This window comes from Vicugna pacos, chromosome 15, assembly GCF_048564905.1.
Source record: "Vicugna pacos chromosome 15, VicPac4, whole genome shotgun sequence".
Taxonomy (NCBI): domain Eukaryota; kingdom Metazoa; phylum Chordata; class Mammalia; order Artiodactyla; family Camelidae; genus Vicugna; species Vicugna pacos.
In genome coordinates, this window is record NC_133001.1 from 50,635,135 (window position 1) to 50,650,017 (window position 14,883).

Here is a 14,883-nt window from a genome sequence, read left to right on the forward strand (position 1 = left end):
TATTTAAATGAATTCTTTCATCTTACCAAAGGCTAAAGTCCAGACAATGCCAAGACTCAAAGCATGGTGGTCTCCTATGCTTTGCACAAATGCAGCTCTGCCTGATGGTTTCCTAGTTGGGATTTTACTTTGCCAAGAGCTCTGGTCCAGGGCCACCATGTATGGTTTGAGATAGGTGCATGGCAATGACGGATGTACTCTGGTCCTTGTTTTCTCTCCAAGCCCATGATCCTGGTACGGGCTGTGCCAGCCTGGAAGAAGGAGCATTTCCCATATCATCACAGTAGTAAGTGTGAGCCCTGACAGCCATGCTTGTTCATCAACTCTATACAATTCTTTTGATTTTTTTGGTAGTTTGCATTTTCATTGAAAACAATACATTTTATCCACATTTTTAAATATTTGGCAAAACCTTTTACAAATTATTCATTATTTCATAATTTTCTCTTTAGCCATGGTTATAGCTCCTTTTTGTATAGCTTATATAGCTCCTTTTTATATAGCTTCCCTTTACCTGTGGTTAAGGAAGTACTCCTTCCTTAACATTAACATTTTTGAATTTATGTTTCTTTTTTTTTACCTTGGTTAGACAAATACATGATTTATCTGTCCGTGTGTGTGTACACATGTTTGTACACGTGTGTGCATGTGCGTGTTGTAAGACACAGTTGTTGAATAGCAGTTCATGGTTTAAGAGAGAGAGGGACACTTGAAGTCCAGATAGCAAACTAGGTTTTCATTCAGTCACATGACTTTCTAAGTGTGTGATCTTGGGTGACTTGATCTGTGCCTCAATATTATCATCTGTGAAATTATGTCAATTATAAAAAAGGGGCAATGGTCCTTGCACATAGCAACCAATCTGTAATTGTCAATTATATTTATTGCCTATAGAAGTACTTTTTATCTTCATCATTTCCCACTTTCTTAGTAAACATCCTCATTTTATTTACTAACTTTCTTATTTCTTATTTTTATAATGTCTTATGTGGACTACTGAGTGCTTTTTTTCCCCTCTATTGATGGAAAAACTTTCAGGAAATGAGTTTTTCTATGATAAAGCATTTAGCTTCCCTCATTATCTTTTTTACTAGATTATCTTACGCTCTGAGTATAATTTTTCATCCATTTATGCATAATTTAGGAGTGATTTTAAATATCTAAAGAGTTGAGGATTTTATGAGTTTTTCACTCTATTTTTTTGTCATTAACATTAGTATTACTGTATCATCATCAGGATGTCTTGCTACCATTTTGGAACTCACCAAGATTTTCTTTGGAACCTAATATCTTAGTTTGAATCCACTCCTAAAAGCAGAACCTACAACTAGGACTTAAGGACAGGTAATTTATTTGGATGAACCCAGGGAACAGGGACAGGGGAGCAGACAGGAAGAGACAGGGCAGGAGGAGGACCTAATAACAGATGCCCTGTTGAGCAAGGTACTTCTGTGGACAAGTAGGGCCCAGTCCTGAAAACTCTCTAAGAAATTGTGTAGAAACTCCTAGTTACCATCTCCTTGAAGTACGGGATGCCGGAGTCCATGTACAGTTTGCTAGCCCCCAGGGCTGCACCTGTGCATGGGCTGAGCAAGGTTCCTTGACTTCAGAGAAAGCCAGGAAAAGGAAAAAAGGAGAGAGATAGTCTAACCCTTGCAGGCCACTGGCAACACACATGGGGACTGCCCACAGCAGCTGCCGCTGGCATCATGGACAGGCAGGTCCAGGGAGTCTTGTGTGGGACCCCATCTTGTATGTTAACACATAAGACCATCTCCACTTGTAAAATGTGCCAATGAGAAGGATTTATTTTTAAAGGCTCTTTGGGGTATAATTTCCAGTCTTTGCTTTTAAATTTATACCAAGGAGTAGCTCAGTTCTTCATAAGGCAGACAACTCTATTCAGGGATATTTGAGAGCGATTGCCATTTCAAAAGAAACGGAGGTGCAGAGGTATTGAGCCTTCTCATTTATCAAACGGTAAGTAATTGCTCATATTTACTTGACCAACAGTTTCTTCACGTCAAACTGGAATTTGAAGAGTAAATAATTCTCTCATACCAATTAAGAAGAGATAGAAAAGATGCAATCTGAAATATTAGCATTAATAATTTACTGGAAATATGTTTTTCCTATTATTACAAATAGTAACACAGATTTTATAGAGTAACTTCTTATCTAGATAGAAATAATAACCCGGTAAGAATTTATATTTGTAATATTATATGAGGTAAGGAGAAAACTTGAGTGCCTCTCCTTAATTAAGAGACTTGTAATTTTTTCCCTTTGGTTTCAATATAGCTTGTTATTATATACTCTATACGATTTGGAAAACTCATCCCCAAAGGATTTTGGATTGTCCCATGATAAAGTCAGCATAAAATTAACTGTGGCAAGCAAAGAACATACATTTATAAAAACAGAAAGGGGGGCTAAGTTGAGTACATAAAGAACATCTAAAAATATTTAGGACAGATGATGGATTAACACTGCTACTGGTAATTGGGGATCTTATGTAACATAAGATGTTACAGATGGTAGAAATTATAGATATGAAAGATCTCACTTTGACAGACTTTGCCAGTGTTTTTAATAAAAGTCCCATTCTAGCCTTAGACAGAGTTGGGTTGTTTGAGAAGCAACCATGCATGGCATGTTGACTTAAATTACCTGTTGTTAACTCATTTTGTAACCTCAAGATAGAGAGACTGGACCTGTGCAATTATAGTTTCCCATGTATGATTTTTTCAAACTGTTGTCAAATTAGCATCTCTGAATTTTTCTGGTGATAAGTGAAGCCCATTGACCCAGGGATAAAGGGGAGGAAGTTCTCAGTGAAAACATCCTTCATTTCTTGCCCACAACTCAGTTACTGTTTTTTTTTTAATTTCTCACTTATGGAATTAAAGAGTATAAGACCATGTGCTAATTGCCAAGGACATGGTTATGAGAGTTGGAAGGTTCACATTCTAGCGGGGGGACATAAATATGATTCAACCTGATAATTATGATAATAGAGATAAACACAAAGTCACATAATAGGAAGAATGTGGGAAACCTAGCCTAGCCTGGTTGGGTTGGGGAAGCAGAGGAGTCAAGGAGGTCATCCCGGCGAAGACAGCTGAGCTTTGAAGACCAGAGGAAGACATCCAGAGGGGCAAGAAGGAGAGGGTAACTGTTTGAGACAGAAGTAGCATCATTTGCGAAGGCAAGGGGCCATAACACCATCAGGGGCTTTATATGAATGGAGCACATGAGTTTTGTTTTTTTTTTTCCCCTGGAAGTGAGAGATAAAAGATGGGAATGCAATGAGAGGTGAGGCCAGACAGGAAATTGAGAGGCTATGAGGGTGATGGAAAGATATGGAAATACTTCAAACTGAGATCACTCTGACTGCTGTGTGGGAGACAGACACCCAGTCCTCCTCATTCTTTCACCCCATGTTCAACCTAACACAGTCATTGGCATCTACACTGAAGCAATTCATCCAAAGATGTCAGGTAATACCTATAATGCTGCCATTAAAGCAATATCCTTGTAGATGACTTTTTTATCCTTAATCAAATGCCAAGTGCTTTCGGCCCCAAGTGTTTCTTCCTCTGAATGTGCCACGGTTGAGCGCTGGCACTGGTGATCATCTGTGCATGCAGAAATGTTTACTGAGTTCCCTCCATTGTCCTGGGTTCTTCCAGCTCTGACACTTGATAGTGTGTGTGTTACAGTAACTACAGTGAGGGCATCGAATGAATGAATGAACAGAACAAAGACAGAATGTTATCCTTTTGAACCATTTTTATTTTCAGGGTTTCATTTGTAAACTACGGAGCATACCATATTTATTTAACTTAATCTATCAGGATGACACTTCATTACATTAAGAAATTCTAATTAACTAATGAAGATTTCATCGTCTACTCTTTTTATGTTCGTGTTAGGGCAGGCCATTTTGATGACAACTTTTATAGCTGTAATTAAATATTTCTAATAGATTTAGTTAAAATTTGCAAATAATCAGGCATATTTCACCTTTATCTTATTATTCATGGCATATCCAATTTAGCTCTGTGGCAGTCACCCAGCTTTCCGTGTCTTCTCTTATTTCTTTTTACAAGTCTGTGCTTTACTTAAGAAAAAAGCTGGAGGTACTGATAGATCAGGGTTGTAATATCCATAAAATTTAGCGATGGATCCATGAACAAAGAAAGCCCTCCTTTCCCCGTTGTGGTTTGTGTAGTAAGGCAACCCCAAGTGACCGCCACACATCTGTATCTCACAAGTTAATCAGCATAAATCCAGAGAGCGACAGCTTGGCATGTGTCCCTGGGTTCTACGCCATTCAGAAATGCTGCTTCATGGCCTCCCTAGGGCTATTCTGCTGACGTCTGCACACCGCAGGGGAGAGGGGCTTATATCCCCAAAGGAACACCGGCCAATTAACTACTTGACGTTGATTTTTAATCCATTCTTTATACTCAACTAAAACATCTTGTTTTTACCTTATATTCATTTGACTCTGGATCTGCTTTTTGGATCTTCATTCATGTATTCAAACGTGTATTTACTGTCCTTTACATTCCTTTGGAAGGAATGGAACGGATATAAACTGTAGCCAAACAAAGCGAGTTTTCCCCCTGTCCTCAGAGGTCCGCGGACACTGACTACGCCCTTCCTGCGTTCCTCTTCTTTCCCCCGTTTCTCAGCTCTCCTTCATGCGTGGCCTGTTGCCCAGCTCCATAACCTCCTTGGTCTTTTCCCTTCAGTTTATGATGGTGGCCCACCTACCAGAGAAGGCTGAATCTCTGCCTGTTTTCTGCAGTCTCCATCACCACTTGCCTCCATCAGAAACTTCCTATACAACTAAAGATGTAAATCAGATCATCCAAGGCAAGAACGGAAGGAAGGTCAGCTAGACTTTTCGGCCCCAACTTCCCGCTGAGTCACTCTCCCATGAAGCTTCTTCAACCATCTGGGACTGGAGAGCAGCTTAGCTTCCAGAGGGAGGCTCTGGCATCAGACTGCAACAGATCTGAACACACCCCTATCTGGAGACAGATACAACACAGATCCACCTCTTTGGGTTACAGGCATGTAGCTCCTTTAGTGACATTTTTGACCAACCTACCACTATAAATGCTCAGAAGGCTAAGGTGAGGTAATGCTATGAACGTCAGTGCCCAAAAGGCAGAACGAAGAAAGCCCGCTGGTTTTTCCCTCCACGCTGACCGTACGTGGGTGGCCTCTTCTGAGAGGACTAATGTGCCTTGTCAAAACATATTACTGTGATTGTCCGCCACCGGGATGAGTGCTGACCAAACTTCTGGGGGTAGGAACAGAATCTCTCCCGAAAAGTGCAGACTGTCCTCATCCAGCCACCCCAAGAAAGAGGTCTATGCCTCAGACAAGAATTTAGGATCAACGAGGAGGTTAACTTGCAGCCGGGGTGATTCCTACTCTTTGGAGCCTGCATGCTCTTGGACCAGACACTGATGACGGTCAATGTCCAGGTGTGTGGGCTCCTGAGAGTAAAGGGCAAAATTCATGCCTGCCACATGTTGGGATCTGGACAGGAGGTACAGCAGCCCTGGGCACAGGCTGAGGATGCTGAGGTCATAGGGTGTAATTTACACTTTGGGAATCAATGCCCTGTTGGGTTTTAGAGGGGCCCTAAGTATCCGTGGGACATTTGTCAGGCTCCACAGATCTCATGATCCCTGATCTGTGGCCATGCTTTCCTTCTTGATCTGAAAGCCTGCCTCTCCCTCTCACTTACCACGCCTGTCTTGCCCTCTTCAAACTTTGGTATCCCTCCAGTTCTAACAAAAGCCCTTTCCTTCCTTCCAAGAAACTGCTTCTCTCTCCTACAGCCCGTGAGGGTTTCTTTCCCCTGAGCACCGCAGCTCTGACTGTTTCTGCTGCTTGTTTTCCTTCTCTTCCAAGGTGGCTGCCATCCTGATAAATTGGTTTTGATTCGCTTTCACATAGATCTAGGTGATTTTCTCCCCAGCAGAGTTGTGGTCTTTTGGAGGGTAGAGATGAGACCAGAAGTTTTCTGCTTCTCTTCACCGTACAAACCCCACCTCTCCTGCCCACTCACAGTTCCCACGTAAGCTATTAGAGCCACCTCGGGATGCTTGAGCTAACACGCTCTCTGGCATGTCTAGTCACACCAGTGGATTCGGTCCACACATGGTTATCGCCTACCCTCCTTGGATGAACACCAGTAAGATCCATTCCCACTCACATTCCCCAGGTTTCCTCCAATGTATTAATGACCACAACTCCCATTCTCCTTGGTGTTAGCTATTTCCACTTGAGCCTTAATATGTGCTCATTTCTGGAGCAGGAATGGATGTGACTCTAACCATGGCAAGAGGGAAAGTATTTAAAGAGACTGATCTTCCACTATTAAGGCATCTACCCCAGGTAAAGTGGTAATAAGGTTTTCAGGTACAGGAAGGTGAGTCTTACTTCAGGGTGCAGGGAGAACAAGATAATCTCAGTGACAAGGGAAATGCAGAGTGACTTGAAGGCTCAAGATTGTCAGTTTTGTCTGGGGCCAACCCTATGTTCTCATTCCTGGTTTTAGTATCCCAATCTTTCCCAATAAATGTCCTAACCTTCCCGTGGGAAACTTGGCAAGACTGAATTCATCTCTTATTGTAATTCAGCAAGTCACACAATAAATTTTTTTTATTTTTCACAATATCAGCCCTGCAGCTATAAGAAATAGGAATATATTTTAAGCCCGTCTTGGAAGCTCTCTGCTCCTCAATCTGTGACTTGAGCTGATAGTTAAAGGGCTAGAGTTTGTCGTTTCCTTTCTGTGGTTGCTCAAGTGCATGCAGAAGAATCCTCCCACACCACGGTCCCTCTTGTCATCATCGCTGCCACAACCCATGGGCTCCCAAGGCATGTCCTCAGTTGGCACTTTATCACGTTCAGAGGGCAGCCTGACTAATGGTGATGCCAGTGCGTGCCATGGATTGCTGGCTTCTCACTTCCTATTGGCAGAAAACAGCGCTACACAGAAATTCAGAGGCACAACCAAACCAACCCCGAAACCCCAACCTGGTGTGTCTATCTCCTGAGACCCTTCCCAGCAACAATGCTGTCTCAGTCAGGGTCGAATCAGGAGACAGAAAGCATGTAGTTATTTAGACAGAGAAAATCTAATGGATGGAATTATGAACTATATCAGTTACAGTTAATCTATAAAGCAGTAAAGAGTAAAGTCATTCCCTAGGGTTGATGGAGAGCATCTAAGGAAGAAATAAACTTGGAAGGCAGGGGGCCCTCTCCAAGGATGGGATTCACCTCATTGGAGAAGGTCCCCTTTGTACTCTGCTGGGTGGCAAGGAAGTTCATTGGGTTGCCCCAAGTCAGAGCTGGTGCACAGACACGAGGCTGTGGCTGGTGGGCAGGAAACTGCAGTTGGAGGCGGCCAGCAGGAAATACCCTGTCTAGGTACAGGTAGGTCAAGACAGATGGGCAGGGACCTACGGTTAAGACTGACAAGCTGGAAACCTACCATGGTGCCAGCAAGGCTGGAAGACTGACCACCGGAATGCTTTGGGGCTCACTGGGAATCTGCCCACAAAGGTGCTCGTGAAAATTAAAGGGAAGTTGTTCACAGAGATGCCACCAAAAGGTGTTTAGGGTAAGCACCAGTGAATGTCTGAAATGTGATGCTGGCAGCAGAATGCGAAGAGGAGGAAGCAGCACCCCAGAATCAGTAGTCCCTTCCTCCTGATGTGTCTCTTCAGCGCCCTCTACTGAGAGAACTAAGCATTGTATGAACTGGCAAAGAGGAAATACTTCCAGGGTCCTCCATTGCTGCAGAGGAAACAATGAAAGGTGGCTGGGAGCTAAGGGGCAATAAATTGATATTTGGTCCAATTGCATCAACTATTATGATAATAATTAACATTTTATAGTCTTCACATTTTGTTAAATCACCTTTATATTTATTACCTTATTGCATCTTTCCAATTATTAAATTCACCTAAAGGATAAGGAATTTGAGGCTCAGAGACATCTTATCCAGAATCCCACAGCTGGTAAACACCAGAGTTGGATTTCAAATGAGATTTGGATGCAGCATGAATTCTTCGTACAGAACTTACTGCCTTCCCGGGGGTGCGGAGGGCAGGGGGAGCTGGAAGGAAGAATCCATCGGTAATTTCAGTAGATTCATATTTATCCAACACCCACTACCTGCCAGGCACTGAGTCAGGTACTGGATATGCAGAGGAGATAAAACAGACATGGTCTCTGCTCTAATGGAACTCATAGTCTAGAACAAGGATGGCAAACTTCATCTTAAAAGACAAATATAAATAATAATATTTCAGGTTTTGCAGGGTGAAGAAGCAAAATCAAAGATACTATGTAGGTGCTTACATGGTCATTCACAGTATAAAAATAATTTTTAACCCATTGGCCAGGTGGGTTGCAATAGAAAGTTTATTATAGTAATAGATAATTTGTAGATCCCTGGTCTAGATAAAGAGATACATTTTTTTAATGTATGTACAAATGCAAAGTGTAAAAAGGGCACAAAGGAAAAGAAATGGTTCTATGAGAGAAGTAAGGAGAGGTCGAGGGAGGTTAATGAAGACTGAGGGTCAAGGAAGTCGTGTCTGAGGAAGGGTTATTTGGACCAGGATGGGAAGGGTGAGTTGTTAGCTGAGCAAAGAGTGGAGTGTGGAACATTCTGCGCAGAGGCAACAACCCACAGAAGGGCAAGAACTTGATGCATTCAAGAAGCGGTCAAATACACACACACGCACACATGCACACACACGCACACGCACGCGCACACACAGGAGTGGAGCTGGAGCCCAGAGGGCAAAAGGGAAAGGAACATGGAGATTGACGAGGAAGCTGGGGGCCAGGTGATCAGGTCATCTGACCATCCAGGCGCTTGGGAAGAGGCAAGCCAGGAGGGAGTCAGGCCTGGGAGCAATCAGAAGTGGAAGAGCGGGAGGAAGAGGGGAGGGGAGCAAACGCAAGGGCAGAGCCCGATTCAGGATTCAGCAACCACGGGGCCCCTCCTCTCAGACCCCCAGTGGCCGTGAAATGCCGTTATGCGTGTCAGCCTTCAGGAAAAGCCCGCCTCTCGAACCCCCAACCCTCACCGGCACACATTCCTTTCAGGTCTGTACTTTGATGCATTCAAAGAGAATTCAAACCATCTTTCCACTTCATAATTGAATCTGTTGCTCCAGGCCTGATCGAAAGGGCAGGAAAGCAGCCTGACCATCTCCCCCTCCAGAAGCTGGGGCCATTCGGGGTCCTGGAAAAAGACACGGGAGCAGGAGTCAGGAGACCTGGGCTCTGTCTGATCAGCCCGGATCTCACCTTTTACCTTTACATCTGGGTTCTGATTTAATTGGTCACAGAGACCCGGTCCTGTCATAGTTAAGAGCATGGGTTTTGTCATCTGGAACTCTAGGTTCGAATCAAGCCTCTCTCATGCTCCATCGACATAACCTTGGTCATGTAACTGAGCTTCTTTGAGCCGCACTGAGCTCCCTCATCCTCAGGCTGGGCATCGTGCTGGAATCTAACTGATGAGATTGCAATGATTGGCAAGTGGGTTGTGTGAGGGCTTCCAACGGTGCAGAGCACGTAGGAAGCACGCAGTGTGTATTTGCTGTGTCTTCACTGGGTCCTTCCATAGCTGTATGATACAGACAAGGCAGAAGCTATTATCCCATTTTACAGACGATGGACTAGAGGCACAATAAAGTCACATCTCTCTCTTAAGATCACCAGGCAGAGCTGATCCTCAAAATCTTACCAGTCTAAGACCCAGCTAGGCTAACACCACATGTCGGCAGAGTTATCCTGAACAAGTCCCTGCAGCCTGTGGGCCCCAGTTTGCCCAGTAGTAAGATAATGAGGATAAGGAGAAACGTGTTATCTCTGATCTCTCTTCCTGATCTGACCACTGTGACACCCACAAACAATCTGGGGGCTTTGCAGTTTGGGAAGTGACTCAGGTCCCGCCTGTGCGCTGCTCCCAGTTTGCCTGGGGGTGGGGGGCGCTGGGTGGGATCACGCCCAGCCTTCCAAGTCCCACCGCTTTCCCAGGCCAGGTCTGTGCTGGCTGCCAGCCCCTGCTCTGTGCGCCGAATGTTCCCTTGTCACATAAAATTCTCCTTCTGACACTGTTTCCCTTTAGAAAGAAAGTAAATCATAACTTTTCACTTAAGCATTTCTGCTTCTAGTCAGACCTACTTTAGCCTGAAGCTGAAAAAGGGTATATTTGGTTGGATCACATTTCAACTCAGTCTAATAGATATTTGCTTAAGGGGGAAAAGGGGTTGAAGAAAAAAGGGAAATGTCAAAACGGAATAATAAAATGGTCTATAAACAGAAGCAGGTTTTCTGCGATACGTTACCCCGATAAACCCGATAATGGGTCCCAAATGCACTGTCCTGGGTGGATGCCAGGCTGGCCGGCAGGGGGTTCTGGGTTATTTTTAATTTTACTGTAGCCAAACCATGACCTCATCCCGAAAGAATTCTCTCCCACCAAAGAGCTGTATCGAGTTATTTGTCGGCCGAAATTCATTTGAATGTGGATTCATCGGAAACATGTGTGACCACAGAAGCAGCCAAGAGGGAAATCTGGGGAAAAAAGGGGGATTTTCAAGGAAACCCTTCCCTTTGTTTGAATGAAACAAGCCAGTCCTTGTGGGGCCTCAGGCCTTTGATAGTGTGGGTCCCGGGCCTGCTGCTCTCGGCGACCTTTCTGTGCCCTCAGCAGCCCCAGAGCAGACCCCCCCCAGGCCCCCTGCAGAAAATGCAGCCACCACCCATCACCCACTGGGACAGGCACCCTGTTGGAGGGACTCAGGTCTCAGGCAGGAGCCTTGGCCAATACCCACATCACTTAAAGGTAATGAGTGCAGAATAAGGGCCATTAACAGCAATAACAGTATCTGTCCTTTATCAAACACCTACTACGGGCACTGTGTTAAGTGCTTTGTATATATCATCTCATCCCCACCGCAAATGTAGAAAGTGTGATTATTGCCCATTTCATGGATTTAAAAAAAAACACCTGAGGCTTCAAGAGGTTAACTTCCTCAGAGTACCTGGTTGTTGATTGGCTTAATCAAATTTCCAGCCCAAGCTTGTTTTCTCTCAAGCTTCTACTCTGGTCCCAATGCTTTTGCAAACAGAAGTCTTCAAGAGATCTGGAGAAAAGAAAGAGGCCCTCAGATTGGAAAATCAGGGAAGGCTTTGTGTAGGAGGAGGTATCTGAGTTAGGTGTGGAGGACAGGTAGCCTTTGGGCAGACGGGGAGATGTGGTCCAGATAGAATGCAAGTCAGGAAGGAAGCAGAGAGGCATCGGGAAATGTGAACTGTATCTTGGAAGGAGTAAAAAAACTTTGTTTGGCTCCCAAAGGAGAAGCGGGAGAAATGCGATGGGAAATGTCTCATGAGGCTGCATCCTGGCGGTCACTTGGTTTTCAGATGCCTGGGCAGGCCTGACTTAGAAAGAGATGGAAAGTCATTGATAAGTTTTTAAAAGGAGATCGTTCTGAGCTGTCATCTGGAAGGGGTGGATGAACCTCAGGTCTCTGGTATGAGTGACTGGGTCAGGGGGCAGGATCACTCGTGAAGCAGGGGTGAGTTTGTGGGAAAACAAGTGAATCTCGCTACTGAACATGTTCAGCCTGCGTTGCATTATTTCTGTCACCCGAGCTTCCACGTGGAGGACTCAGTCGCACTCCTCTCTGTTTCCCGCAGGCTCCCAGCACAAGCCTCGGAGTGTAGCGCGCGCTCAGGGGAAGGCACTAAAGTGGCAGGCTGGTACAGTCGCCCCATTCTCTGTGGCCGAACAGACTTGACCCGCCAACAGCGCCGGATTTGACCACACTCAAGACCCAGACTGTGCAGGGAGCGGAAACATCACCTCAGCAGCGAAAACTAGTCTCTAAATCTGGACAGGACCAGAGAGGCAGCTTTCTGAGATGTAACACCACAGCACTTTGGAGGAGGAAAAGATCTGGCATCTGCCTAAGGACCTGCCTTTCACCATTCCCAGCATAGAGATGGACCCATGCTACCGAGAAGCCATCGTGGCCAAAGGTTCCAGAAGATGGGGAAGAATAGCCTGCTCAGAGCAGGTGGGAGGCAGAATTGTCAGCTTGGGTTTTCAGTCAAGTTCTTTTTCCTGTGCACAGCCACCTTGTAGGGAATTGATTATTCTATTGCCTTCTCAGAAACAACAGCCTATGCGACTCCGAGTATCCTAATTTTTTCTAGTGTCTTTTAAAACAGTCATTATAAATAATGTATGAATCACGGAAGCCTTGGAAAACAAAGAATGGAGTACCCAAGATGTCCCATATCTACTCGTGGCAGAGTGGGGTGTGTCTCAAAAGGTCCTCTGTGCCCCGTGGCCCCTGCTGAGAGAAAGCCCGAGGGCTTGGCAGTGTGTGCCCCCAGGCAGTGCCCCTGTCCTCCCGCATCCCCCCTCTCAGCGAGCCAGGCTCCTTCTGTCTCTTCCCCGTCATCCCTTCAGGCCTTGCTCCCTTGAAAGTGCCTGGGGAAGGCACCACACCGCCGTGTAAAGGATGCTGGGCTCTGATGGCCCAGGGAGGGGACAAGCCTTCCCTTCCATCTGGTGTGTGTCAGGTTCTGGACATAAACAATGAGAAAAAGGAGAGAGAGAGCTATGGCAGAGCTTAGCCCGGTGAGAGGTGGCCACAGACAGATAACAGTGGTTGGTGTACTCAGCATCCAGAAGACTTCTCCAGGAAGGTGGGGGCAGGTGCGCTGCATCTTAAGTGGTGAGTAAACGTTTACCCAGTAAAGAGAACAGAGGAGGAAGCATCTGCTTTCAAAAGAGATAATATTCCTATATTCGATTAGCCTACGAATTAAACTATGCTTTTATTTTTATTTTTGGCTGGGGGGGGAATTAGATTTATTTATTTGGTTAGTCTTAGAGGAGGTACTGGGGATTGAACTCAGGACCTCATGCATGCTAAGCATGTGCTCTACCACTTAAGCTGTATACCCTCCCCACAAAGTGTACTTTTAAACACGGAGATTTTTTTTAATTACATGCAAACACCTCATTTGATGATAAGGGTAGCAATGCCTCTGCACCACCATCTCAAGTTCTTTTCCTTACTGCCCATTCCAGCTGTGGACAGCCCAGAGGTGTTCCCCCATTCTACAGGGTAGACAACTGAGCTTTAGGCTCAGTTTCATTGTCTTGACAGACTACAAGCTTCCGAAGTGCCAGTTCACCGATGGCCTGTGATTTGGTCACCGGGAGTCCCTCAATGAAGCAGCCCCTGGATCCAGATCTGGAACCTTCACGTGTCACTTTTAGCCTCAGGTAGAATGAATTGTGACCCTGCCACCCATTCTTCCAGCCTGTCGGTTCCTTCATAGTGGGACTCATTCATCCCTTTATCCCCTGCCGCCAGCACAGGATCTAGCAAAACGCCGGTGTAAACAAATGTTTGTTGAACTTAAAGGAACTGAACCTTAGCCCGAGGCTATAGAGTGAAAATGCAGCAGTCCGCAGATGGTCTGTGTCCTGTTGGCAAGCACTCACGTGGGGAGAACACCCAAATATGTGGTCTGGCTTTGGCATATTCCATCCAGATGTTTGGCTTCAGGTAGAAGCAGACGAGGAAATCCTTAATGAACAGACGAGTGTTTCTCAATGTGTCCAGCCTCCAGACCGCCCCGTTGTCTCCTGCGCCAAGGCTGTGAGGAATTCAACACTCTTACGTGGACAGCACATGGGGGGCCTGGGTTGGGGCTGCAAGACTGAAGGGGAGGCAGGGCAGAGGCAGAGCAAGGGCAGCGCACCACAGCCCCAGACTTGTGCCCGTGGTGTTGGCGGCTGAGCGAGGAGCCGTGTGAATGGCTGTCTTCTGACTTCAGGAAAGTGTCCGAGAATGTTGCCCTGTGCACAGGAGGGTAACATTTTTTATTCTCAATAAATGAATGAATGAGTAAACAAACAACGAACAAATGGACCAGATCCAGAGGATTTAGACACTGGTTCTCAGAGACGTCTTCCCAGACATCTTACACTGGCCTTAACCTGCCGCTTTGAGGGATGTAGAACAGAGTCTGTGAATGAGTTACATCCCGACCTGCGGTATGGGAGAAGAGCTACTTTTGAATTAAAAAAAAGAGCTGGTGAATTGGTTCATTTCCTTTTTTTTTTTTTTTTGGTGCCTTTTCCAATTTGTGCAAAAAAAAACACCAGAGGAATAAAAGTGGATGTGCTGATTTCCCTGAGTAGCATTTAAGGAAGAACCTATACCTGCAAGAAACGCAGTTGGCAGTGAGGGGCCTGGAAGGCTGGCTGCCTGCGCAGAGGCCATCAGAGGGAGGCTCCGACGGGGCTGGGCTCCATCTGGAGGAAACGGTCAGGCACGGGGTTCCCACAGGCAGTGGGGATTAGGGGCTGAGCTCAGTAAAGCCCCCGGGTTAGCTCAGCCTGTCCTGTCTGCTTCCCACACTCCGGTGTCTCTCCTCCCCACATGGCTGACTTGGCGTGGCTGTGGGTCCTTTCTCTGGTACAGAGCAGAGTGACCCCCATCCCCACGCTCCACTTCAAACCTCGCAGCACTCTGGTAAGGCAGGAGTTATCACCTTCATTTCACAAAAGAAATGGAGACCCAGAGTTTAAAAGTGATCTTTGCATGGTGGTGCAACAAGTTAAAGAGACCCTAGCCCGCCTGTCGCACCTGAGCCTTCTCTCTTCGATATTATCTGAGCCTCCCAGCAGAGCCGGCAGACTCAGTGGGATGAGGGCCAATGAGGGCACCTGGATGGCTGGATGTGAGTATGATGCAAACGGGGAGATGCAGCTATGGAGCCCTCAGCCCCTAG